At 40.1% G+C, this 27733-nt stretch overlaps 1 protein-coding gene across 1 annotated transcript in view; it reads left to right on the forward strand.

Annotated features, from left to right (window-relative positions):
- The first annotated feature begins 3183 nt into the window (after positions 1-3183).
- The window catches only part of LOC125708027 (kelch-like protein 29), a 114807-nt gene continuing 90257 nt past the window's right edge, over positions 3184-27733 (forward strand). Inside the window, 1 exon segment of the mRNA XM_048975497.1 lies at positions 3184-3496. The gene's annotated coding sequence lies outside the window, so the exon portion shown is untranslated.

The following is a 27733-nucleotide window of genomic DNA, read 5'->3' on the forward strand; positions in this document are numbered from 1 at the left end:
GTGAGGCTCTTAACCCTCAATTGCTCCAGAGACGGCCTGACCCTGCTTCCCCAATTATCGCTTTGGAGAAAAGAGTTCACAAATGTATTTTGCTAATTATCAATTCAAAAATGTCCTCAGTTTGTTGAATGTTATATTACTTCATCATGTACTTACTTAACCAGAGTGACAGTATTGGCTTGATTTAAGCCATCGCACTTGGCCGATATTTTGTCTCCTGAATGCTTCCATGGTGTTACATGCACTTAGTAAGTGTGTTGGCTGCACAAGAGCGTATTCCTTGCCGAGAAATTCCAGCTGTAAGTGTATATGTATGGCAGACATGTGCCATCGTTTCTGAGATAGCAGACAGGTGCAGTTTTAGGTTTAATATAAAAGCACTTATTGATAACACATTGAAATAGCAAAATAATTTATTATAACATTTCATGAAGCAGAATACAGAAGACAGGCATTGAAACTGTGGTGTAATTCAGATGTCTGGGAGGCACCTTTATTTTAAAAATTCTGTGTAAAATATATCCGTTGCTTTTTGTTCGTTACAAAGTGCAGCATTCAGAAATCATCTGGCGCACTTAACATGCAAGTCCCTACAATAAAGAGTTTCCCCTGTTGTTAACCCGAGGAAACGTGTGGCTCTGCAGGTTAGGAGGTTGTCTGTGATTGGAAGGTCGGTACAGTGATGTCACCATTAGGTCCTTGAGCCAGGCCCTTAACCCACGTTGGATTATGGGTAATGGCACCTGCTAAAATAAATAAAAATGTAAAATAGGAAATCAACTGAAACATCCTTGGTTCGTGTATTGAGTGTTGACCACTGCAGCCCTTTTATGAGCTTTAGAAAAACATACTTTTTTTTATAACTGGCCTTTAGGTACAATGAGTAGGAGGTAAGGACCACATTCTAAAAATAGGGCACACAGGAGCATCAAAGGCAGAGACTGTGTGAGCCGCTCCATGGCCTCCCTCAGCTAACATTCGGGGAACCGTTCACTGTTTCTGCACCTGTTCTTTGCTTGTCTCCTAACGAATGGAAATGAAAATCTCACCGCGTGTCACTTCCTCTTCGTTTGCACTCTGCCTAGCTACTCGCCGGGAGTGTTTGCAGGATAAACACACCCATTCAAATGTCAGTTTGATAATGTTTGCATGTAAATACACAGCAGCTACTAGTTTTTTTGTTTTGCTGTTATCGTCGTTTAGATTTTATTTAGTCATTTACCCGTCTGTGTCACAGCCAATCCAGCAAACTTTTGTACATTTTGGGTCTGATATAATGTAGTTATTCAACTTATTTATTTAAACATTTTAGCATTGGAACTTCAGTTCTTTTCATGTGCTGTTGTTAGTTGTGGTCAAAATAATTGTTTTGTTCAGCAATGATAAAATTACTTTTCCACTACAATTATTATTACATTATTTTTAATTTAGTGTCAGTAAAACATTACTCCTTTATCATATGTGTAAACTAAATGTCTCGCAATGGATTTTTTTGTTTGTTTGTTTGAATGTTTGTTTTTTTGGCATCACAAATATACCAGGTTGACTTCACAGTGTTTTGTATTGTGCATGTTGTAACTCCAAACAAAACAGGGTAATGCAGATATCGGAACAACTCCAAGCACAAAAAGGATCATTCACACTGCTTACCACAATCCACACATGTTGATATTTAAAAACAACAACATCATTATTTTGGCCCAAAACAAAGTCGCAAGCCTTTAATATAATATAACATTAATGCGTTAACGAGATGCATTTGTTAACTTTAAGTATGTGTGTCTGCAAATGAATAAAGTTTGAGTTTAAACACTTTTGAATATGGTCAATACCAACTGCCGTTGAAGTTGCTTAAATGGCAGCAATAAAAGGGACGAAACAAACAAACTTGGAACTGTTGAATAAATTAAATTAAATATTTGCTTTTTCAAGATGAACAACTTTACATTGTATATTAATTCTGATTATGTTAAACTCATTTACTATTCACACCCAATTATGTTGTGTAAATGTTATTTAATTAGCTGTGTTTTCTCAAAGTTAACCCAATCTTATTGTGTGCTATATTCACTACGAAATAATACATTACCTACCATAACGTTATGAGGAAAACCAGTCCCGATATCAACAACACCTTTAGTGAAGTCAAAATTGTGGAAATTCCAATAATATAGATACTTCAATTGCATAGAACCTAAAATGTTTCTGGGTAATTAAACGTGGATCGGTTAAATTTGCATATTTGCTATTTAGACATTTCTTTGCTGCAGAAACAAACAACTTGACCTTCTAACCCCGTAATGTCGTATGACAAAAACAGACAACCCCAACCTAAACAACTGTGCACAGTATCTGAAAATGCAGCGTTAGGGTTATGTCCAATTTTCATGTTTCTTTAATCCATGGTGACATAATATTTAGTGACCCCACACCCTTTTGCGATTAAATTAACATAATTATACTTGGAAATATTATAGCCAAAGTTATTTTATGTAAAAACATGCGTAAAAACAATTTAGGCAGAACCGAGCTCACTTTATCTTGGACTTCACTCTGAAATCAGCTTATATGTAGTATTTAGTACATACGGCTATTTATTCACTACTTTAAAAGATACTAGCGTAAAAAAGCAACACTGATGCAAGACAACATTAATGCTGAATCAACTCAAGATTCTTTAAAAAGATACAATGATTCCACCTTAATTTAATAAACGTAACAATGTTACACCGAAATCAAATTATAAGATGGGATGTCTTGAATTAGCTGACAGTATTGCATGGCTCATGCAGTAAAAATCGGATGTAAGTAGGATTTAAGTGTAAACGGTAGGCACAAAATCCGAAACCATGACTGTCAGAGGTGATATACTCTTACACTGTGCCAGGGGTAGTCACTTTAATTCAATAAAAACACCGGCCAAAATATCCTGCATATTATAAATCATTGTTCAGGTTTTATATAAGGAAGTAATGCGTATCCGCGCTTCTGCGTGTAATTGTGTTATCGGATAGTGCGCTTCCACTGCGGTCTTAACTCTTGGAGATTATAATTTATAAATTACGGTGTTATTTCTATCCGTGAAATCCGACAGCACGATTGCAGTTCCCCGGCTTGGAGAAAGCGGGGCGCTATGCGGCCCGACAAATTGGGAGGCGTAAAAGAGGGGAGGAGCAAAATCTGGACTAAAACGGCTTCATAGAGTGTGTGATTAGACAGTCGCTTGTACTTGAATAGCAGGCGTTTGCTGTCGGCAGTATGGATCTCCGTGCCATCTGCCGGTCCCTATTCACTTTATCGCTGTGATCGAGTAGTTGTACGCATCCTCTTGACGGCCCCTGGTTTGTATTAGGGAGGTACTTTAGAAATATCCAAGCTCTGTACTTTTTCTTTGGTATATAATGAAACGTCGTTGACTGTGAAGCGGAGAAGCGCTCCGGGTTTTTAAGCGAACAAGGACGGACACGGGGGCTTGAGGCTCGCGGCGACCGGTGAGGTAAGAGGACCGGGGGACCGTAACGGCGCTGACATGCATGCGGCTACTTTTGTGGCTTTTTAGGGGGCTTTATAGATTGCCTTTCTGGTACGCGATGGTGACAGGAATAGAGAGGCGACTGAGCAGTGACTGCGTGTTGTCATCCCTTGAGCAGCATATGGTCTGTGCGCGATTAGCGGTTCTGCGCATGCGCTCGGACTGGGGGAGTGGGAGCGGAGTAAGCTCTCTAAATTTCAGCCGAACAATTTCTTGTTTCTTGACTAGCAGAGTAATACGTAAAGATGGGGGCTATAATAAGTTAGCATTAGGGAGAGGCGAGTGTCTGATCACAGTGTCATCGTTTATGAATGTTCTTACTGTTCAGCTTTTCCTGAAAACGTTGAATGCATAACACTGGTTTGCTCCGCTGTCGACAGTCGCACTAACGTCCCTCATCTGATCTAATTGAAGTTCAGTAAGTGCATAGCCAGAAGGATAATGGGACACCGTTAAACATTAAAGGAAGTCTGATTGTGCAAACTGTGCATTATATTAAAAGGAGGCTTCCTCATCACTCGCAACACACCGGTTCTCAACATCTGTTACAACATCTCATTATATTAACCATATAGTAGCTTTTTTTACTGAACTGTACAGAGACATTAAAATGTTTTGACATTTTGTTAACCAATAATTTCAAAACTCTTTCTTTCTAACCCCCCCCCCCTTTCTCGAATTGACAAGCGAAAATGTTACACCCAGTTTCAGCAGTCATTAATTGCAGTTTATTTGTGTTTGTTCTTACCTTGACTTTATACACAGGACGATTAAATGTCACTGTTTGTTTTCCCGTCTGTGCTGCGTTGCATTAATCATAAACTGTTCCTTGTCTGCTAGTGCGATACCAGTCCATTTATTTTAATCGAACATTTAAATGATGTGTTTAATTCTGATTTACGAAGCCCACTATGCATTTTAACTCAAAGTATATATTGCGGAGGGCATTTTTATTTTGTTAAACTTCTTTTATTTGTGTATGTGATGACCGTGTCTGTTATCATAACTAAATTGTTTTTGTTTGGTTATTGATTATTTTTATCACTATTCAGTTTATTATTATCACAAATAATAAACTACTTTGAAGGTAACTTGTGCGCTCATGAAAGCGTCAGTTTTGTAAATGTTGTTTCTTGGACTTTTCAAACAAACAGGAACCCCACAAGTCTTATAGGCCATTTCTATGATTAATTTTTCTTTCTTCAGAGTGGTTTATTCCCTTTTCTGCCATGAATTTATAGGCACGAGCTCAATATTGGTTTGAGCTGAGAGTAGTAGTGCTGGTGAGCAGCCAAGCCTTGAGGACAGAGTAGAGTTACCGTTTGCAGTATGCTGTACTTCAAGCTATAAATCTAATATCAACGTTAAAAGGTGTCCTTTGTGGAAAAACAGAAGCACCATCGCACATTATTCATATTGTGTTTGCATATACTGTTAGGCAGGTCCGAAGAGAATGCGCTAAGCATTAAACCACTGCGTTTACTAAAGTTTACACATCATAGTGGCAACGATCTTGCGTAGCGCCTGCTAGTACTGGGTAGGACTCATTACTGCTGCAGGAACCCCTTCAAGGATAAACGAGTTGTGCGTTCAGCGGTAGCTTTCTGTGCATGGTTCCATACTGAGCTGTTATTTTTTGCACTTGTGGCCTTCCTGTTAGCTTTAATGAGTCTGGCCGTTTTCCTCTGACCTCTCTCATTAACAAGGTGTTTTCAGCTGCAGAGCTATTGCTGGCTGGATGTGTGTGGCGCTTTTTTTTGTTGTTGTTTATCGCACCACACTCTGTAAACTATACGCACTGTTGCGTGTGAAAATCCCTGGGGGTGAGGGGGGCTTTTTCTGAAATGCTGGAACCGTCACATTTGGCCCCAACAGTCACGCCGTGTTCAGAATCGCTTGGACTGCGTATCTTGGCCGTCGGATGCTGTGTGACTGTCTCCGCCACACATCACCTGATCCTCCTGACCCAGTCTGTGTGCTTTATGCATTTAGTGGCAGCCACATGATTCACTACCTGAAGGAGCAGGATGTTCTGTATTAACAGGCAGGTGTACCTAATAAACTGTCCACTGAGTGTATCTCGTGGTTGTATATTGGCTAAAAGGGAGACGGCTTTGCAGCCAAATAATTAAATGTCTGTTTTTCTTTCTATAAAGCTACTTAACTGGATCTGTTAATGTGACACATCCAGCCACATAAATTTTGCTTATCCTGTAGTTTCATTAAATATCTTGTTTTATGATTCTGCTACATAATGTCATTGTTGTAATTTATTATGATGCATGATTATTACCCATGATGATGCTGCTAATGCAGTTAATTTTCTTTTTTTGTCGTAGGGAATTTTTTAAATGGCAAATTTTAATATTTAGAGCATTATTTGGTTATGAATCTTGGTAAATTGGTAATTAACATGCTTCGTAAATGCGTGACCACTAACCACTACTACACCCTAGCAGAGTAGAATGGGAACTAATGTGGTACAATTCTGGGGATTTGTGTGAATTTTTCTGGATGTTAATATGGGCTGCTTGTTGTTCAGTGTCAAATTCCAAAGGAATAGGTCTTGGGGGGGATGACAAAGTTCTGTTATTTGGTAGTAATGGCTATTCTAGGCTATAATTTCTGGGTATGTTTTAATTGAAATGGCAGTGATCAGCAGTGGTTCTTAGGCTTGCTGTTGGATGTGCTGTAAAATTGTCATTACAGTACCTGGAACATCTATCCAGCTGCACAAATCTCCTGTACTTGTACTAGAAATTGTTTGCTGTTGACCTGTAGTGTAGTATGTGAAACAAGTGTTTGAGGAAAAACTGTTGGCTTAATTTATTACACTTTTACACATGTTTCGCAATGCGCTTACAACTTTACGAGATTGTTAATAAGGTGGATTTGTGGCTGAGTTTCTGTATTATTTTCATTTTTACATGGTATCTTAAAAATTCATTATCAGCAGCTTCCCCAGGAGCCCTTTGTCTGTGCAGGATGCGGGTGATTAGGAAATTTTATCAGGGAAAAAATGGAGCGAATTATTACATCAGAAAGCAAATTGTGCTAGTCTTTTTTTTTTTTGTTTTAATTCTTTGTGGCAGTGCTCACCTGATTTTTCTAAACTTTTAAAAAGGGGGGGGGAAACACTTAAACCTATTTGTAAGTGTAACGGTATGAATCTGAGGTTAGTGAGAAAGATCCACGTTTCCGATCACCTGTATAATTAATACTGGTGTCTTTTCCAGGATTCTGCCCCTGGGCATTATTTGGTGACGCTTGATACTGTTTTCCCCCCATGGTACCTGAGGGGTGATGTGTGGATGCTGACTTAAATGTAATGCACATTGGATTCAGCCTGATTTTCTTGGGTAATTATCTTGGCAGGAATTCCCTTCAAAGTGCTAGTTTTGCATATTTGGGTGTTTTTTTTTCATTCTGTACAAAGAGCTTAGACGAAGATCCTATCTGCATTTTCTTACTTAATTGTTAAGTGTCTGCACAACACTTAGTAAAGAGAAGCCACATTAAAGGAACCGCAGTGATGTATTGATAAAAAGAGAAATGACAGATAGCCTTTTCCCACAGCGGCGCAAAAAAATAATTACTTGCAGCACAGGCTGTTTATTATCTACAATTCGTGCACGGCTTCGCTCTTCTGAAGGGGCGGTTTTTTTTTTTCATTTTTAAAAAAAAAAATTTCTCTCCCCCCCTCAAATCTAATTTTGACCTCTAAGCACTTTTTAAATTTTATTTCCACCCCCTAAACATCCAAGCTTCCTATATCCTGTCACCCGAGAGATGTTACATTTTGCATATGACAGCCTACCCCCCCTCCCCACCCAAAATGACATTTGCATGTAAAGATCACACGTAGTTAAAAAAAATAAAAAATGAATCTGGTGTCCTTGCATTGTGTGCAGTATTTACGCCCCAGTTTAGAGGATCATTTAAATACTCGCTATGAATTGATGACATCCTGGTAGGAATCCTGTCAGCTTTACTGCTATCAGCGCTGTGGTCCCTGGTGGCTGACAGTCCTATAAATATTGCCATGTATCTCTTTCCTAAATAGGCCTTCATATACACAAAATGGTCATTTCTTTGCCGTGTTAATGACCTTCAATGTGAACCCGTAAAACTTTTCTGACATCACTGGTGGGCAAAGCCCAGGGATGCTTATAACTACAGTGTAACTGCTGTAAATTTATTTACGGCTTTTAGGGGGGAAAAAACACATCACTGACCTGGCAGCGACTTTCTCTTTCAGTACAAAAATCCTTCCTGCACAGACTGTAAACGGCATCAAAGTTTAATTTACTATTTTAATTGATCTTGTTCTGGCTTCTTAATCTCCAATCCGAGTACATTTTTAAAAAATGCATTTCGTGAAATTAATATATTGATGATTGAACTGGTAAGCAAAGCATTAATTGGTAAAAATAAGCTTCTATTTGGATTCCCACCCACCCCCTGCATATTGGTGTAAAACTACTGCCAAACAGTGGAACATTTAGGTACTAAAAATACAATCGTATGCAGCATCATGGCTTTCCATTGAATTTGTTGTCTATAAAATGGATTTACACAAAAATGCTCTCATTGCAGATTTTTTAAAACTTATTTACTGCTAAGGGGGCTAATTTATGTTAATTTTAATGTGGCACAAAAATAGATTCTAAAATATAGCTGCAAGCCACAGTTTTGCAACTCTTAGCTGTACCTTTAAAAGCTGCATGTGAGGAGACTTTTTGAAATTTTGCTTGATTTAAGAGATGCAGCACATTAGATTTCAGGGGTTCTACTTGTTGCTGGTACTTAAGCCCCACATGAAGAGCAATTTTGAGAAATTAGCATGCTGATTTGGTTCAGAGTGTCATCTCCAATACCTGGTTTATTGCTGTAGTTAAGCTATTTATAAAATCCAAATGATTTTTAGTTAACTACATTCTCTTAGATCACACTATTTTAATCCCAATTCCTCATGCCATATTTCTTAAATTTTATGTCCATCTCAGTGACAATGTTAAGTACTAGTTTTTAAGTTGAGTGTCCTCTGAATGATTTCATGAAAGTTGTCTAGCTGGTGTTAAAGTCCTTTTCTCTTTGAAATTCTGATGCAATTGTACATGGAGGTTTTAATCATTCCGCACGACATCCTAAGTTCCATACCCTGCAAAAATATGAAACGTGTATCTGTGCGGTGGCCATATTGTTACAAGGTGCCAGTGTCCTGTGCATGACTTGTGTTCGGCAGATGTCCAAGAAGAATTAGTTGCGGTGTGTTTTGTTGATCACAGCCCAGGCTTGGGAGAAGATGATTTCCAATGACCTCTGGGTAGCTGCCAGAGTCTAGTGGCTTTTGTAAGGCAATGTTTCCTCTAATAAACGTCGCTGTTTAAAAAGAGCCGTAGGATGAATTCGTGGGGTTATGACAGACATATACTTTAGCTGCTGCACAATGAGCTTTCACTGCCTTAACTCAAGTAAATTAGTAAGGTTATGTATATATTATTCATAAAATTACAAAAAATTACCTATAAAACAAATGAACACATAGCTAATCATGGTTCAGTTTCAAAAAAGTGTTCTGTGTTTGATTTTGTAAATGACCGTATTTTATTTACAGTGAAAGTTTCTAATGACACTAATAGTTTGGCCTAAACATTCACCAGTTGCTCGTTTTGCTCCAACTTGATTCATTAATAGGATGCTGTGAGTTTTACTCGATAGCACTTGTCTCTCATATTCAGAAATGATCTCGGTGCAGGGTACTTTAAGTTTTTTTAACTAAAAGTTAGCCTGCTTTTTTTTCGTCACCCTCCCCTAAGTGTTCTTGTTTCTGGGGGTCCTGTGTGCCTCAGCAGGTTGGGACACTGTGCCTGGGGTCGGAAAGCTGCCAGCCCCTGTGGCCGGCAGACTGATTTCACCGTTGGGCCCTTGAACAAACCCCCCCCCCCCCCCCCCCCCGTTTGCTCTGGGAAATGTCTGATCCTGCTTCCTCAGCTGTGCGTTACTTTGGATGAAAGCATCTGCTCTACATTTTATTTATCTTTATCTGTGTATATATATGAAACGCTGCTGGTGGGGGTGTTTTTGGAGGAGGGAAGGGAACTGGGGAGAAGATCCTTTGCTCGCGCATCACTGTGAGTGATCGAATTGTAGAGTTTGCTTTGTGAGCGTCTCCACTCTCGGTGGTTAACCAGCTGCTCGTTTAATAGACGGCACAAAGCTGGTAATTTCAGTGGCGTTTGCCTAGCCATCATAACACCAGTACATTTCCCCGTTCACCCACCTCGGATTCCCATTTCTGTTTGTTCTCCCCAAGCTTTTGAGGTTTTCCCTCAATATCCTTCTCTGTGGACTCCGACCTCCGGTGTTATTACAAGATGTTGTGTAGTTAGAGCCATACGTCTAAAGCACTTCGACGTGCAGCCCGTGGTAGCTGCGGCTCAGCGCTGTGACGTTGTTTTCCGACGGAGCGTTTGTCATAACGAATCTGAGTCCTGATAAAGCGGCTCTGTATTATATCCACAATAGTCGTGTTCTTGTTGACGCATGAAAGAGAGAGAGAGCTTCCATTATAATCACTGTGACCATTCACATTTGCCTTTGTTTATTTATTTGTCAGAGTGTCCATTGTAGCCGTTTGATAGGGTGTGATTGGCAGTTCCGCTTAAAACTCTGGGTACCAGTATATCATTAGCATAGTGATCATGTTTGGTGTTGGACTCTACCCACTCCATGCACTTGAAGACCAATCAATAAAATGTAGTATCACTGATCATGATTAAAGTCTGTCATAACGGACGCTACAATTAATTTTACATGTGGTGACTCTCTTTCTTTTGTTTGCTTGAATTGCTATGCAAAGCCAGATCTGTAAATGTCCCACACAATGTTATAAAAACTTGTTATTTTCACTGTGTGGGGACATTTGTCATGGGCCCCATAAGGGGAAGCTCAATTTTAAAGAATATTTGTGAATGCGAGCAAAAGCCTAAAGATTTGAAAACTCTTATTTTGTTTGGATACGTATGGTTAAGGTTAGATCTGGGTAGGGGGTTAAATTTGCCATTGCTGGGATTCGGGTTATGCCTGTAGGGATGAAGGGAGAAGTCCCCACAAAGACTGTGTGTTTTATAGGTGCACATACACACATCATTTTGTCTAATTTTTGTTGGCTCATCAGAAGCTTAATACTTTAAGCATAATCTGCTTTGTATACTGTGCTGTGCTGTGCTGTGCTATGCTATGCTAACCTTCTCCGGATGAAATCTCTAACATAGAGAGGAAATGTGGGGGCGCCCCCGTGCATTAACTTGGCTGTGACACGAGCGAGCAGTAGGTGCGGCGTGGGAGATGGACTGCTTTCATAGCTTCTGTAATGTAACCTGGACTAAACTTGTCAGTCAAGTGAATACTTCCAGTCCTATACCATGTGCAATATGTGGGTGCCTAGGAGAGAACCCGGGAAGCAAATTGGGGAATTTCAGCTGTGCTACATTAGATCTCGTTGTCTGGGGGGGGGTGTTTGGCCCGTGTAGAGTGAGCCCCTTAAATGTGTCACACAATACTGCTGTTAATGACCTAATCTGCAAATGGCAAAACATGACCTAATGTGCAGAAACCTTTTGGTTTGAGTTGCAGGTGGAGCTGCTGACCGACAGAAGCTTATTTGTCCAACAATTTTCATTGCTACATTTTCTCATTACTCGACCCCATGTTTATTAAGGGTGTTGAGGCATCTTTCTTGTGGCTTTCAAAAATAAGTTTATAGACGTCTCGACAGGTAGAATGGAACCCTGCTTTTTTTTCTAGTGCGCAATTTTATCTGTGTATTTTTATTCTTTATTTTTAAGATTATCAGCAGTTTCACTGTATCCAAAATCAGTGACGCATTTTTAATAATTATTAAATTCGGGGTCTTGAAATGTTCCTAGACAGCTGCTTATTTTGTGGTTTATTAATTTCTTACCCGTGCGGCTGATGGATCATCACTGGGGTTGGCCGCCCTGATCCTGGAGTGCTGGTACCCAGCATGTTTTCCATCCTAATCTCAGGCAGATAGTAACTCATCTTTGATTGGCTCAGGGGACTAAGTCTCTGTGCCTGTTATCAGAAGGTCATTGGTTTGAGCCCCGGCCTCTGCAGAACAGTCATATGTCTGGGGACCCCTTAAGCAGGACCCTTAACCCTTGGCTCCAGTGGGGCTGCACGTTTAGAAGACCCTGTTATGGAGAGCAAGATGGGATTGGTGAAGAGAAGCTTTCCAATGTACTTATCCATCAAATGGCAAATAAATAATAATTAAAAAATCATCCTTTATGATGAGTTATTATCTGTACGAGATCAGGTGATACCGGCATTCCAGGATGAGGGTTGCCTCGCCCTGGATAAGTGGAACTGTGTGTGTGTGTGTGTGTGTGGCTAAGAAAGTAATAAGGGAGACAATTAACTAAATGATTAAGTCCAAGGAATGTACCGGCATAAAAAGCAGCCCAGACGTACTGCTCCACAGCATAAGCCTGACACCTACTTTAATGTGACTGATAGGGCATATTGTAAAGGACAACTTTAGGTTGGGTTATAATGCACTTGTAGTCTCTTACTTTTTATTGATCGCTCAGTGCTTGTAAGATTTGTCTCTGTGCAGAGTGGTGATATAGCTCGCAATGACAAAAAAAAAAATCAAAAATACTGCAATTTAAATATGAGCTTTTACATCTATGAAGTCGTCTTTGTACTTTCATTGTTTTGTTTGCCTATTTTTTGAAAAGGTTTGTCTCCTTTTTGGTGTTTTTTTTTTTTTTTTTTTTTTTGTCTCAAATTCCCTTAACATTTTTGTTATGAGGAAACGTAACGTGTGATTGAAATTTAAATGTAGTAATACCTCAATGAGGGTCTGTCGCTTAAAGAGGCCGCAAAGTGGGCCGAGATTGTCAGACTCTGCCAAAGCCTCCCTCTGTGTCAGTCATCCACTCCCAAGGATCAACCAATCGCTGACTTTTTAAAAGAAATATGATGGTCAGTATATTTAAAGCAAATGTTACATGAAGGTCCTTGATGTACTTCAGTCTCCCCAAAAGCACCCCCATCCCCCAAAAAGCTGTGCAGGACTGACGAGTCTCCTTGTTCTGTCCCAGTCGGCGATACTTCAGGCTTCCTGCTTGCCAAGATGTAGACGCTGGTTTTGCATCTCCGGTTTCGGGTGGGTTTGTCCTCCTTTCTGGGGTCTGCTGCCCCTCCACTATGCGTTTTTAAGTTCACTGCATCCCCATAAAAACATCTCATTATCTGAAGCGGTCAGCCTAGGCAAATTTGTTTGACTTCCTATCTTTGATCATCTTCTTCATTGTGGCTCTGCTGGGTTGCGATTTGCCTCATGGTCGCCTCTGACGTTAATATTAGCTGGTATGTTGAATCAGATCATCGCTAGCTAGCTGGTCACATGCTGCTGCTGCAGTAGCATCTCCTAAATAAGGAGCATTTTATTTAGCATTATGTATAATGACTGTTTTTACCCAACGGTAAATGCATAGTTTGTGGTGATAAACATTGCCTCTGTCTCTGGGTAGCTCCTAGCACCTGTATAAGGATTTGCTTCATTATCCAGGGTTCCAGGTCAATGCTGGTACCTCGGCCTGTCTAGTGATGGGGATTCTGCTCCCCCATTCTTCCCTGTTTTTGTCCCATAAGTGGTCCTGGTGTCACAGTTCAAACAAACATGTTGAACTAATTATCAGTATCATTTGAGTAGCGTACTTCAGTGTCACAGGCTGTGTACGTTGTGTATCTTGATTTGTATAATGGACTCAGATTATCGAATTAACTTTATCAGATTGTTTGGTGATGGACTACGATGAATATGCGAAATGGCTGGGGGAGCCCAAGGAATGGCTCTCTATTGGTTAGTGTTTTGTTTTTTATTATTATTATTCTATAGGTTGGTGTTTCGCAACCTGGGCATCAGAGATCAACAGAAAATCCATTTTTATTTGCTGCCTCCAGGTGTGAGGGAGCAAAAATGTAGACTTGGGGGGGGGGGGGCAAGGACTGGGTCGAAAAACGTTGCTATACATTTTAAATATGGTACCATCTTATCTTTTTTAAACAGATGTACAACACTGTGTGTGTGTGTATGTATGTATATGTGTATATGTATGCACTCTTTAGCAAATAGTATTTCTAATGCTTCTGTGCATATGGTTAGCATGACTTTTAAGTCTGACATGCACCGTTTGTCCGTTCACCATTTGTTTAATGACACACAGTGCTTGCTGAGGCTTTGTACGCAATGGACTGCTAGGCAATGGGTGCATGATAAAATATTCGGGGTGTGTGTGGTACAGTGTCAGCCAGTGTGTACCGCCCGAGAGCAATTGGGGATTAAGGGCCTTACTCAGGGGCCCGACGGCGACATTAGTCTAGCAGACTAGGGAATCGAACAAGTGACCTTCCGATCTGAGTCCTAACTCGGTGAGCCACACTGCGCCTCCTAAAGATAAATGCTCAGGCTTTCCAGGAGTTGAACCTAGAATCTTCTGGTCCATAGTCAGAGGCCGTATCCATTGTGGCACTAGTCCACAATATCACATTTTATATTAAGACAATGCATAAGTCCAGTTTTAAATACAATACAAAAATCATGCAGAAATCTGCAATATCCTTGTAGGATTAAAATTTATTAATGGTCTCCTGCTGATTTTGCTGTAGGAGTAATGAGTATACAGTCAGTATAGCCGTTCCGGCTTCTACAAACACAGCAATTCTCGCTGAATTCACCCCAGGCTGATTGGACAGCAAAACTGCCAAACTGACCGTTTTGCCTCCTGCAACTGCCTGACTAACATGCACAGTTCAAAGCTGCCAGGTTTTCAATACTCAACACCGTTGAAATAGCCGATTGAATACAGTGCGGCAAAACTGATGCGTTTTGTTTTTAAACTGCAAGGCTGCAGTCTGGCCTCGTATTTGTCACACGCTCATCATGTTATGTTTAAAGGCCAGTGTGACCTCCAGACTTCTATCCTGATGGCTTATTTTCCAGACACACGTGTTTATATGTAGATATAATATACATCCCATCCACAATGGTAATACCATGATTATAAATGGAGTATGTTGAACGACTTTATAAAACGTACCATTAAATATGTGCCATACACTGCTCAGAATAAGACCTTTTTTGTTTCTTTTAGAGTTTAAAATATCTTCCATCTAAAGAATGTATAGCAACGTTTACATTTACAGAATCAATTGCAGGGTTTTGTGTATGTGCTTTTTTTTGTATTTATTTCCCCTGTAAGGCTCAAGAAACAGACGCTTGTGTAAAATGTGTGCTATATGAATATTTGAAAAATATCCCTTTTTGAACATTTCTAGCTTTTATTCATCAACCACCGTCAACTGTGTCGCTCCTAGGTGCAGGGTGTACATTTATTACATGCATGCTTTGATGTGCACAGTCTTGGCTTAATGGTTAGGGAAGTGCACTTGTAATTGAAAGATTGCAGGTTTGAATCCCCCAACCAGCAAGGCACCACTGAGGTGCACTGAGCAAAGTTCTGCCCCCAAGCCCTGCTTTCTGGGTTCTGAATTAACTGCCCCCTGCTATGTCATGACATCACATATGGGTTAAATGCAGAGGACGCATTTCTTGTGTGCTGTGGTGTGTCAGCGATGACCACTGATCAATACAATATTCCGGAACTTTTTGTTCGTTTTGGATCTTCGGCTTTAATTTTGGAGGGGTGTCTGAGGTCCACCGTAACATCCGCAGCGGATGCTTTTCCGGTTTTGTCCTCTTGTGAACTTTGTGTGAACCGATAAATAGCTGTGCTGATGTGTGCTGAGCAGATTTGGTGTGAGTAAGCATATTAAATCACCAGAGAGGAAGGTTAAAACACTCTATGCACAGCAGCACACAGGACACAGAAAAAAGGCGAAAAAAAATCATTCACCATTTCCTGGTGTGTGTTAACCCAAGTACAGCTACAGTGAGGCCTATTTTTATTTAATGTCGCAAAAGTGGGGCAAATTGTATATCCGTGTATTAACTGAATGGCGTGTGCTCTTTTTCAGATTTCTAAAGTTTTTCAGTCTTTTGTTTTCCATGAAGGAATTTGTTAGTGACATTTGAAGACAGAACTGACATACTATTCTGCAGTGCCATGTGTGTGAGATGGATTTTGTCGGTCATCACATATTATTACGACTATTTACTGTTCATTTTTCTGTGAATTTGCAAGGAATAATCCCCATTGACGAAAGCGACGGAAAACACTAGTCAATATTTTCAGAATTTGTCCTTGATAGTACATAAAACGAAATTGCACAGTTTCTCTCTGCTCTGTCCCACAATAGATTCTGTAATAGGATGGGATATGAGACAAGTTATTAAATGTCATAGTAGCTTTACATACTTGCCCTCCTAATGGGGCTTCTGATCCTCAAGTGGGACGTGAATTCCACAGAGACTGAAATCAGAATGAATGAACCAAATGAATAAAATAAACAAACCTCCGACCTCTTATGCTCGAATTTCTGCAGTGTCACAATAACTCTCCCCCACCGTTTAGTTGATTGTTGCGGTCAAGGTGACACCATAAATTGCTTTTTATGTATAGAAATTCTTTCATTATATTAAAACTCTGGATATGTAGCCACCTTTGTGTGGAGGTGAAGGTAGATTATCGATCTGCGATTGAACTGTGCATAGTGTAGCTGGTTCTGCAGCGAAGTTCAGGATGAGCTCTGATGTGTCATGAGAAGACAAGTCTTTGTGGATGTTCCTCCTCCTCCAACAGTTATTGTAAAAACGGTGAGGATATCTTGTCGTCTAACTTGAGAAGTTTACCTCCAAGGCTCTAGGGGGAGCTACACTAGGAGTAAGGGAGGGTTCCCATGACATTCTGTACCATTCAAATGAAATGGTCTTGCTGCTAATGATGCTGACATTTTGCAACTGATGGAAAATTATGTCAGTGGTACTGCCCATACATACTGTTCTTACGCTGTGCTTTTTTGGGACGTTATCGCTCCTCATGCTCATACATATCCCTGGGAAATACTTTCCATGTGCTGTTGGATATGCTTAAAAAAACTCTTCTGTGAACTTGTTTTTATAAATATTTAAGAGTCACTTTGGATCGGCAATTGGCTTAATTCTTCTGAGCAATTTCTGCACTTTGGATTTGTTTGGCCTTTGACTGTGATGTGGACAACTTCTCACTGCCTCAGGCCATTACGGGACAGACTACATTCTAAATTATTCATTTAAATTCTGCATTTGTAAAGGGGGGGGGGGGGTAGCCTTCCCTGCCATCACTCAGCTATCCCCTGGCCTCCTGCCTACTTCTCAGGATTGCAGGAGTCCAATGCAAACACAAGCCTGGGCTATTAACTGGAGTATCTGGAATTGCAAAGAACTCCATGTGTTATTTTCTAGCAAAGTAAAGTAAGGTTTGCAAACCTTTCGTGGTTCCTTAGTTTTACTGTGAACATTTATATTTGGTTGTAACATTTTGTAACCTATCTCTTATGCACATCTTGCATAAATACCAGGAATGTTTTTGCGATTTTGGATGCATAAATGGAAACTGAAATTACAGAATGTTCTAGCAAGCCAGTGTAAGCCACTGATGAAAATTATGGCTCCAGCTATTAAGGCGTTGCACTTTCATGTTGCATCAAGCTTTCAGAAAAAAAAGGTCTCAAAATAGTACCCATTATGTGAACCTCCTAACCAACCATACATGCAGGATGCTACTAAAATTTGTAGCCTTTCAGGATAATTTACACTTGACTTCCTAAAAACAATGGGTCCTTCTCTCCTTCTGCTAGTGCTCCTCTGTAATCTGCACGTAAACATGTTGGCGCGTAGCAATTAAGACGTTGCGATCGAAGAGGCCGAGGCAATACTCCATCCCTGAGCAACTACATCGGGGGGGGTCACAGCATGGCGCCGTCGCTAAGCTATTGACGATAATATCTGTGAAATGGATACACAGTGTGGGGTTGTCACGTTACATAAAGTCTCGATGTAGGCATGTAAGTATTTGTTATGGGCCAGTCGTTTTTAAGCTTGGGTGGAGGAGTAGTAGTAGTAGTTCACAAGGTGCCCCCCCCCCCCATGCTGGAGTATAATGGAGACTAGTATCACAAAGCATGACATGAATTCGAGTTAAACCACTTCAACCTTCTGGCTCTTTCGGGCATCGTCTGTTGTTTTTCCTGGTGACTCTGTTTTTAAAGAGAATGTGCAGAATGCCTGTGTGGCTTGACTTGAGTCGCGTAATTTTGATCCAGGTGTACAGTGTCGTTCTGTAACATTTGACACGGCATCTCCAGCATGGTAACCTTCTGTGCTTTTATACATAAGGGGGGACAAAAAGCAATAGATTCAGTCAAGCATTCAATATTTACATCTTTTTTTTCCCCACATCCCCAGACCTTTCTGAAACTCATCCAAAATGTATTAAACTATGCAGTATGAGTAACCGATTATATCAAGTTCCAGACCCAGATGTGATTACTAACAGTCTTTTAAAACATGCATGATTATGTATATTTAGGTGTTTGAGTAAATGCTTGAGGCTACAATTAAAAACTTGTACTCTCAATAAATTTTGTGAATTTTACATTTTACCTTTTGTCGCTAAAATTTAATATAAATATGTACACTATTAATGCATAATGAGTCTAGTAAATTTTAAGCTACTAACTATACAGAAAACAACACTGAAACCCCAAGAGTGTACTGAAGAATACAGAGACCTTGAAAATCATATCTGAATTTTTCTTTGGTACAGGTTTCCTGCAGCAAATTTATACAGTTCTCCTTGAACTAGTAATTAGACATTAAAAGCAGTAAACAATCTACTGTTATACATTCGGTTAAATTTTAACTCGGTTAAGTTTTAATTTTTCTTATATTATTGCTGACGTGTGTGTGTCTGTACGCAGTGGCAATATATAGGAGCTTGAACTGTTCGTCTATTATCTAGTTATGCACATGCTCAGTTTGCAGTCTCTCTTTCTTTATGTCGTCGCGGAGGCTTACCGGTAATGGTAAAAGGTAACCAGACTGTGACCGGTACATGTGGGTGGGCGCACTGGGTGAGGGATCGGTTATAGAGTTTAACCAGAATAAAAAATGCACTGCGAGGCGCGGTGAAATGAAATGCAATAGCGAATTACACGAAAATGTAATAGTACGCGAAACAGTACAGGGACCGTAGTAAGCCGTCCAGCTGGCAGTTTCGGCTGGCGGCCCGAGTGGAACCCTGGCACCTCCTCCACTGAAATGTCAGGGTGCAAACAGTTACCATAGACGGCTCCTTTTCTTATTTATTACATGCCCCCTTGCCCCTCCTGCTACGGAGATATTTCGCACCTCTGCTACGCAAGAAATTTAGGAGTCGTGTCACGGCGCGCTTTCCTTGTATAAATCTGAGCGCGAGAGGAATTCACATCATAAATGAGCAATGAAAGAAATGCAGTGTGTTTTCAGCAGGGGTGTCGCGGAACTGCGTTTTTTTTTTTTTTTACAAACAAGGAAAATACATTAGTAGTGATCAAAAGAAACCTTTTGTCTTGCTCCAGCTGAAAAGCATTACCAGTAGAAACATAGTATGTAAGACTCCCAAAAAGGCTATTAAAGTCTTATGTAATACAAATTTATGAATTGGGGAATGTGTGTATTTTTCAGTATGGTGTATTTGCTTGCAGCTTAGTACAGTACTTGATTTTTCATGAAGATCCTCCTGAATTTGTGTGCATCCATCCATCCATCTAGGCCACATGAATAGGATGTCAGTTAAGTAAGTTCCGAAACTGGCCACCAAGTTCATAATATGAAGAATGGTTTATTTTTATTCTTTGTCTATTTTGAATTAGTATTACAATTATTTTATTTTCTGCATATGGTGTAGTAGTTATATTGGTTAGGTATCCCACCTTCCATTTCTGTAATGTTATTTATCAGCTTGTGAGATCTTACTGGCCAAGAAATCATGTAGGATTTTCTTTAGTCCTTTTTCATATCAACTGTTTCCACCCAATGACACGATGCATTTCGTTTTCGTCCAGTTAGCGCTTCATTTTAGCTTTTGTCTTTGTCTGATATATAGGTCTAGATCTGACCATTTTATGTCTTAAATATGTAAAAGACATATAAAGACATTATTTTATTACTTTTATGTGCACTGTGACCAAATGAACAATGATGCATGCATCATACACAGATGAAATATACAGCTGAGATAAGTGACCTTTGACCTTTGGTTCTACTGCAGCTTTTGCTGTCGATCGCTATCATGCATTTTGCATTTTCATTTCTCTCTGACGGCTGCCGTTTTAGTCCGTCCTGCCTCGCATTTTCCTGTCTGTCATCCGGTCTGCTGTTTGTTTTTCCTTCCCGGAATGATTACCAGTCTGTAGCAGGAAAAATTCGTATTGCTTCTATTCAGACACCAAATTGGCCATACTAAAATATTCAAGGTGGTCAATCAATCGATTTGAGTTGAAATAGAGCTTATTGGTCAGTTGTCAGATTAAATTGTAAGACATTATAATGTGCCTCCCACAGCAGTTTCATCAATTGTACTTTGTTATTTATAGAGTACTTTCAATATGGTCAAAGCCAACGTTGTGGCCAGTATTTGGCCTCGTACTTTTTTTTTTTTTTTTTAAACTCAGACCTGTGTGACCAGTACTTTGTGTGTGTGTGTCTGTGTGAGCTGGTATACCTTAACTTATGGGGACACAATGTCCCCACAATGTGATGAATATCAATGTGATGAAATTCAAATTTGTATGTTACTAGTTTAAGGCCCCTGCGAAGGGTCGACACCCCATCCTGGGTCGTTTCCTGCTTGCACACGTAGACTCCAGGTCCTCTGCGACCCTGAATAGGGCAAATGGCTTCATAAGATGGATGGATGGTTTAAGGTCTTGTAAGACAATTCTGACTTCATTGTTGGGCTGGATTTCACATTGCGTATCAAAAGCATGTAGCCGCACAACATTATTAGCAACTGTGCATGAACGCTACGTATCCACAGAGTTGCCGAACGTGTAATCGGGGGGTCTCTCTGCTTTTACTACTGTCGAAATTCAGATTTCCATATCAATGAGAACTGAACCCTTGTCTGTCAGGCAGAAGGCAGAAACCTTAACTGCATCACTGATAGGCTATTAGAGAGGCTAAGGATTGCTGCACACAGTCATGTGCTGGTCGTGTATAATCCCATCCGTTCATTCATCCATCCCTCTGCTATTTCCAGGACAGGTTTATAATGAGCCTGGAGCCTGTCCCCAGAAACACAGGGCTCTAGGCAGTGTGTGTGTGTGTGTGTGTCTGGTTCAGACACACCTTACCTTGTGTGGCCCAAATGTCCTCAAAATGTGCTAACCTATCACAATGTTTTGACCTTGTGAGCAGGTGGGGAATTCAGGTCCAGGAAGTACAAATCCAGACCACAGTTTTGTTTCAGTCAAGTCTGGACACACCACCTGAAAATCATTTGTTTTCCAACAAAATAATGACCCTAAACACACCTCCAAGGTTATGTACTAAGTAGTATCTTACAAACAAGGGCAGAGATGGAGTGCTGTGAAGGGTGACCTGGCCCCCAACACCCCCCAAACTAGACCCTATATAGCTGGTCTGGGATGAGTTGGATCAAATAGTAGGAGCCAAGTAGCCAACTTGTGCCCAGAACTTGTGGAAACTCCTTCAGGACTGTTGTAGCCACGTGGAATGCTTCTGGAAGCTGGTTGAATGAATGCCAAGAGCCTGCAATGCTGTCATCAAAGCAAAACAGGGCTATTTTGAAGAGTCTAAAATTTGAGAATCGTGAGATGTTGAACACTTCTCTTTTGTTGTATACATATTTGATATGTATTACTTCATTCCCTTGAAGCCTTTCACTATAAGGTGAATAACATGCATAGGTCTCCATTTTGTTATACATTAAAAGCCATCGTGTCCTTTTAACTGGCTTTTAACTGGTACTGTAGGCAGTGTGGATCGAGATCCCCCCCCCCCCCAACCCTGAATGTGTGAGGCATCAATGTTCCCCCTAAGCTACCATGCCACCCTGAGTAATCCTATATATAATAAGAATTTTAGCTCTCACATGAAATAGGCTGGATAATGGCTCATCACCGTCTAATGCTGAGCTCCTGTGGCTGCCATTAGATGGTCAGCCTAGTTACCTGGGGCAGGTCATGGTACAGCTCTGCTTTATCAGCCCCCGCTTGTCCACCTTTAACTCCCCGGCCTCCTCCCAAAGCAGCCGAGCGCCTACTTAGCATCTAATCAGGCCTGATTGTGCCCCAGCTTGTCATTCTGCTGGACTTGCCTCCTCCAGGCCCAGCGATTTTTCTTGGATCATTGGCCTCCTGTCCTTGTCCTGCTTAGTGCCTTTGGGGTTGGTGTTTGGTGGTCAGCCATAGTCTGTAGGTCCCTTTTTTGTGGCATTTCTGGCTTGCTAAAATTGGAGGTATTGAAAAATGGGTTATGTCTCTTTTTAATATTTTAAACCTTTTATTGTTTTGTGGAAAAATTTTATTAGCTTTTACGAATGTATTTTTAACAATCTTTCTTTTGAAAGAAGTGGAATTTTACGCTGGAACGCAATATGGTAGTTAAGTCCGTCTCAAATGTGCAAAATGAAGTCTTAGGTCTTTTTACTTTGCCTCTAGCAGACCCATACTGTAGTGCCAATGCCCATTATGGAGAACGTATATATATTTTACCCCCTTGTCACTGCAAGGGAGTGATAGCACTTTTAAAAGGTTAATTGCTTTCGCTAATGCTATCAAAGCCATTTCTAAAAATAGAGCATGCAAACAGCTGACCTCACTCGAAGCCGCCTACCCAAGCAGTTCTAAGTTTTACTTGTCATTCAAGACCAGGGTGGTGTGATGTCGCCGTGCGGCTTCATTAGCCACCGAGTGGAAATAAACGGCCGGTTTGGTTTTGCTTTTCCTTCCCGCAACAGTTAAGCGCCGTAGGATGACTTGCCGATAAGTTGCATGATGATATGGATGGCGTTTTGACACGTTATGCCATTGATTTAGTTAAGGAAAGAAAGTATTCAAGCAGAAATGAGCGGTATTTTGGCTCCGGTTCGTGAGTCTGTACTAGTAATAAGGACAAGGTGACAAAGAAAGAAAGCTTAAGATGTGGTTTAGCTGAAATATAGCCACCTATCACAATATAGCCACCTATCACAATATAGCCACCTATCTCAAATTATCTGCTCACCACAGGCTTTTACATTCTCAGACTGCTGCATGTAATTTGTTTTTTTTTCCTTTTTTTTGAGAAGTGCTAAAGAACCAGATCAAGCAAATTCACATTTATGTTTCCAGATTTTGAGACACCCCCCCCCCCCCCCCAAAAGAACAGACTGTTACGATTAACTGGCATTGTTTAACTTGTAGTTTCAATAGCGTTGAGAATTCGTCAGCCCTTCCCATGCTTTGTTGATGAATGAATAATTTAAACAGCAGTAACCGAGGTTCCTTCAGGCGTCCCCCTGCCGTGCAATATTTTCCTTGGAAATATTAGCTTAGGATCAGACATTAGGGCTTCAGAGTTAATAATAAAATCGCACTGTGCCAGTTTTGATCGTGAAACCGTTTTAGTCCGTCAGTTTGTGAGCGTTAAGAAATCCCCTGGTGACTGTTATTTAATTAAAAACTGAGGATAGGCAGTAGGAGTTGGGCTGTTTATACTGTAAACCATCAACACTGCACATTTCATTAAATGCAATATAAAAAGAATACATTTTAAAAAAATGCCATCCCTTCTGAGCAGTGCAATAAAGACTGCACTTCTGAATTCACTATTGCATTTTGGGGCTCAGTAAGGTCTTTCAATATATAAAGGAATGTAATTCTTTTCAGTATCCGTGTGATATTGTTTGTTTTTCAGTTCACCCACTGCCTTCCTGACACAATTGCATTATTACTGCTTTTTCCATTTATCTTTCTTCTCATATGTCAGTTTTTTTGGTTTGGTTTTTAAACTTTTGATTTTGAAGGAGGTTTAATCGAGTCTCTAAATGGTGTGATTCGTTCCAGTTGCCTAACCCTGTTACTTGTTAATAATCAGTCTTGAGAGGCCTGATTTTTTCCTGTTGTAATTAAATGGCAAAGACAAAGGTTACAATTTTAAAAGTGTGGGAAAGAAAATTGACAAAATTTTGGTTTGTGTGTAATTAAAGCAGCTGGAAATTTTTATCCAGCCATTCTGTCAACTAATGTGGTGTTTTGCGTGTGTAAGTGGTTACACTTAACATAGTAATTAATTTTAAGGGGAAATAATTCTGCATTGGACGATCAGGTATAGAGGGTGGGTGGTTAGGGTTATTGGATGAAAAATCCAGACATTTTGATCATACAAAGATGCTTCACATTTTCAACATTTTTAAAATTAACGGAATCTTTTTTGTTTTTAGTTTTGCTTGTATACATTGAATCTTAGTGACCCTCCGGGGTTTATCTGCTTGGAATAGTGTCGCCAGCGATTCGAGGATGTATTTTACCAGGACGCCGCACGACTGTCATGAGGCGGGCCGTAGTATTGTAGTTCAGACTTGCGGGTCTTGTGGTAGTATTGTATTGTTTTGCTGTAAAAATGCCCTTTTTTTTCTAGGTATGACCTATATATGCTGCATGCCCAGGAATGCCATCGCTAAAGCATTTTATAGCCACCCAGAGTATCTTGGTAATCGTTTCCATTCTAAAGAGAATCACCCTCCTTAACAGCGATTCCCTGAACTCCCCCGGGAGATATTATTACCGCCTCGTTGTCTAAAGCTTTGTCCAGAGACATTTGTCACTTCTTAGAGCAGTGCTTAGTCTATCCAGAAGCAAATTCTTTTTTTTTAAAGAGAGAAATCTCTACATCACTGAATGTGGGTACTTTATCTTTAATCCGATTTGATCAATATGCATCTTCCAGCAAGTGACTGCTTATCACAGAGCTGAAATTGTGGCTGGCTCAAAGTCACCCCTTCAGAAGTCAGAATCATCCTCGGTCTCCTCTTATTCATATGGTTCTGTTACAGTATTCTTAAAATTTAAGTGAGCATAATATACAAAAGAAACGGATGTGAGCGTTGATATTTTTTCTGACATTTAGGCTGCGTGAATTTGTCCTGGCTTCTGTTGCAGATGAATGTAGGCCTGATGATCTTAATGTCTTTCTGCCAGTCATCTGAAATACAAACACATACAAGTGTTCCTGCTGCTTGATCATGATGGTCCGGGCGTTGTCCAGTTTAGCAGGTTAGGATGATGAACCTGCGATCAGAAGGTTGTCTGTTCAAGTCCCATGGTTGTCAAAGCGATTTCTGCTTCTCGGTCCTTCACCAAGGCCCTTAACCCACAGTTGTTCCAGCAATTTTTTGTGATGCTACTTTCAAAGTTGGGAATCACTTTGGGTAAAAACATCCGCTAGACAAATGTAATCTGAATATTAATGTAATATAATTTATGACCTAACTTTAAGAGAAACTCACCGTTTTTATGAAACCCTCTGTTCTACCATCCTTGTTTTCAGGAAGTAACCACCTCTGATCTCCAATTTTTTAATATCTGGTTGAAATGTTAATGGAAACAATGACGTGCTTTGCCACTTGATGTTATATGTCACATTTTTATGAGTTAAAGAACTATGTATAAATCTGTGTACAGCCTAGTCCTGGGATAAGTTGGATTGTAATCACTGCTAAACTTAACGTTGTTACTATATGACATTTTCATATATTACTTTTACAGGAATTTTCATTGTTATTATGTGGACATTAGCATCCACGACAATTCTCAAAGCATTTCCCCCAATCAATTAGTCCTTTTTACTTTTATTTTTTTTTTTCAATAACCTGTTTCAGGCTGCTTTCAGTTTACGAGCTTCTTTTGGGAGTATTTGTGAATTGCGTGTGAATCCCTCAGGTTACTACCACAATTGTGGGAATTTAATCTCCTACTTTCTCTCTCTCGCTCTCTCGCTCCCTCTCTGCTCTCATACATACGGCATAACTTCTGGAATATTCAGTTGAATTTCATCGGGGGGGGGGGGGGGGGGGGTACATACATGCCTGCCAGTGTTGCAAGTGGTTTTTTTCCCCCTTTTTTTTCATTCTTATGAATTGTTTTAGGAACAATTTACATTATTTGCTTTTGTTGTCTGATCACACATTTTTTTTTGCAATTGTTTTTGAAATGTGAATGATCCCCTTCCCATGTTGTATAAAAGCCCAACTTTTCCTTAAGGTACAAGTGAAACTGTCATGTGTGTCATTTCTGAAATCGCGTCGTCTGTAATGGCTGTAACAGCAGAGAGAGCCAGGGAGGGGGGTTATGACCTAGTGAAGATCTCTAATTGTTGCCTTTTGCCATATCTTTGCTTTTAGCTTCAGATTTTCAGATCGTTTAGTACTGAATGGTAGTTAATGGTCAACACCTTGTAAATGGGTTCATATATGCAAAAGATTTTAAGTTTTAATGAAAAAACATTTTTGCAATCAAACATGAAAATGATGGAATCTTGTCTCAGGTCTAAGGACTAGATAACAGAGCATCAAAATGTCCTTCTTTCATTTGTATTTCACTCGTGTCCCGGCGATTGTGCCCTTGTCTTCACTAACTGGTTATTTTGCTGTTGGGGCAGTGATTGCAGTGAACACTTCCTTTAGTTATTGATCAGGCCCTCACAGCATCGTGTGAGAATTATTGCCCACTCTTCCATGCGGAACAACTCCGGTACTTGTGGGTTTTCTGAACTGCTTGTGTTAATAATTGCTGCAGCATCCCGTTGGGGCCCGGACTTTAACTAGGCCAGTCAAAAGATTAATATATATATATATATATTTTGTCATTCTTTTTTTTGAGGGGGTCATTGTTCCACTGCATGACCCTGCTTGTGCCCAGAGTTATGCAGTACATGGCAGAGTATGTCATTCCTGCACTGGTTCTGATTTATAGCTTATTATTGCCCATTGTCTGTCTTGACTGACCTAAGGAGGATGTTCTTTGGTTCTTTGTGACTTCCTGGATTAATTTATGTCCTTCCCTAGAGGAGGCTTTGGCAGTTGAGCCATCCCTCGGAAGATAAGGTGGATTGTCCATTAGTGCTGGTCTAAGTTAGGCCTGATTGTTCACTGCAGCATTTAAATGAGTGAGCCCATCCCCCCACTTGTCTTATTTGGGTTACATAAGCGTCATTGACTTTCCCAGTGTTGGCGTCAAGGTGGGCCATTCGAAGGCATTGCCCCCCCCTAGTGAGTCGCCACGCCCCCCCTGCACACGCTCCAGCACCCACCATCACAGGCTCCAAAATATTCATTTTTATATCTATTTTTCATAAACATTCACAAAATTTAAAAAGGGCGGTTTCAAATATTTTTTTTTGTCTCATTATAAATTCACTTGAAAGAATGTAGGCTAGTTGGTGCTGATTGGTTGTTGCTTTGCATTTGACTTTCACATGGAAAATATGACAAAATTGAATTTTCAACCGCCAGCGGTCACCTTAGGGTAGAGATTCATTCAACTGAGCAGCCACTTTTTTCATAAGGGTGTGTAATTCAAGAGAACAATTCATTGAACGGTAATGGTTATTTGTGACTGAAAATTAACGGATATAAGCATAGATTTTGTTTGTTGAAAATCTATTATTTGTATGTTGAAAATACATTATTAATTTGTAAATGCATTATGCACGTCATTTTCACTTTCATCCGAAAGCATGGCAGTTGGGTTTAAGGTAGTGGGGAGCAGTTGGGTTTAAGGTAGTGATGTAGTCAAGACCACTTAAACCGAGACCAAGTCGTTATCAAGACCAGAGTGTATCGAGGCAGGGCTAGACCAAGTCAAGATAAGAAACAGGCGAGCATTATGTGAACTCAAATATAGCCCCCTATAAAATGTGGAGCATAGGTACCATCCTGGGCCCAGGCAGTATGGTCTAAAATTTGCGTCACAGTATAGCTTGAGCCATGGATGTCTTGTTCTTAGAATTTCAATATAAATGCTTCTATACAAATATATAAGATTTTCAAATTATTTTTTCAAATAAGACACACCACCATATTAGTTGAACTTTGGGTGTAAAACATTCTGCTTCAATCGAAGACATTTAACAAACCAATGAATATTAAGGCATTGTGATAAATATTGAGGCTTTCTGATGAG

The sequence above is a fragment of the Brienomyrus brachyistius genome, chromosome 14, assembly GCF_023856365.1.
Source record: "Brienomyrus brachyistius isolate T26 chromosome 14, BBRACH_0.4, whole genome shotgun sequence".
NCBI classification, from domain to species: Eukaryota; Metazoa; Chordata; class Actinopteri; order Osteoglossiformes; family Mormyridae; genus Brienomyrus; species Brienomyrus brachyistius.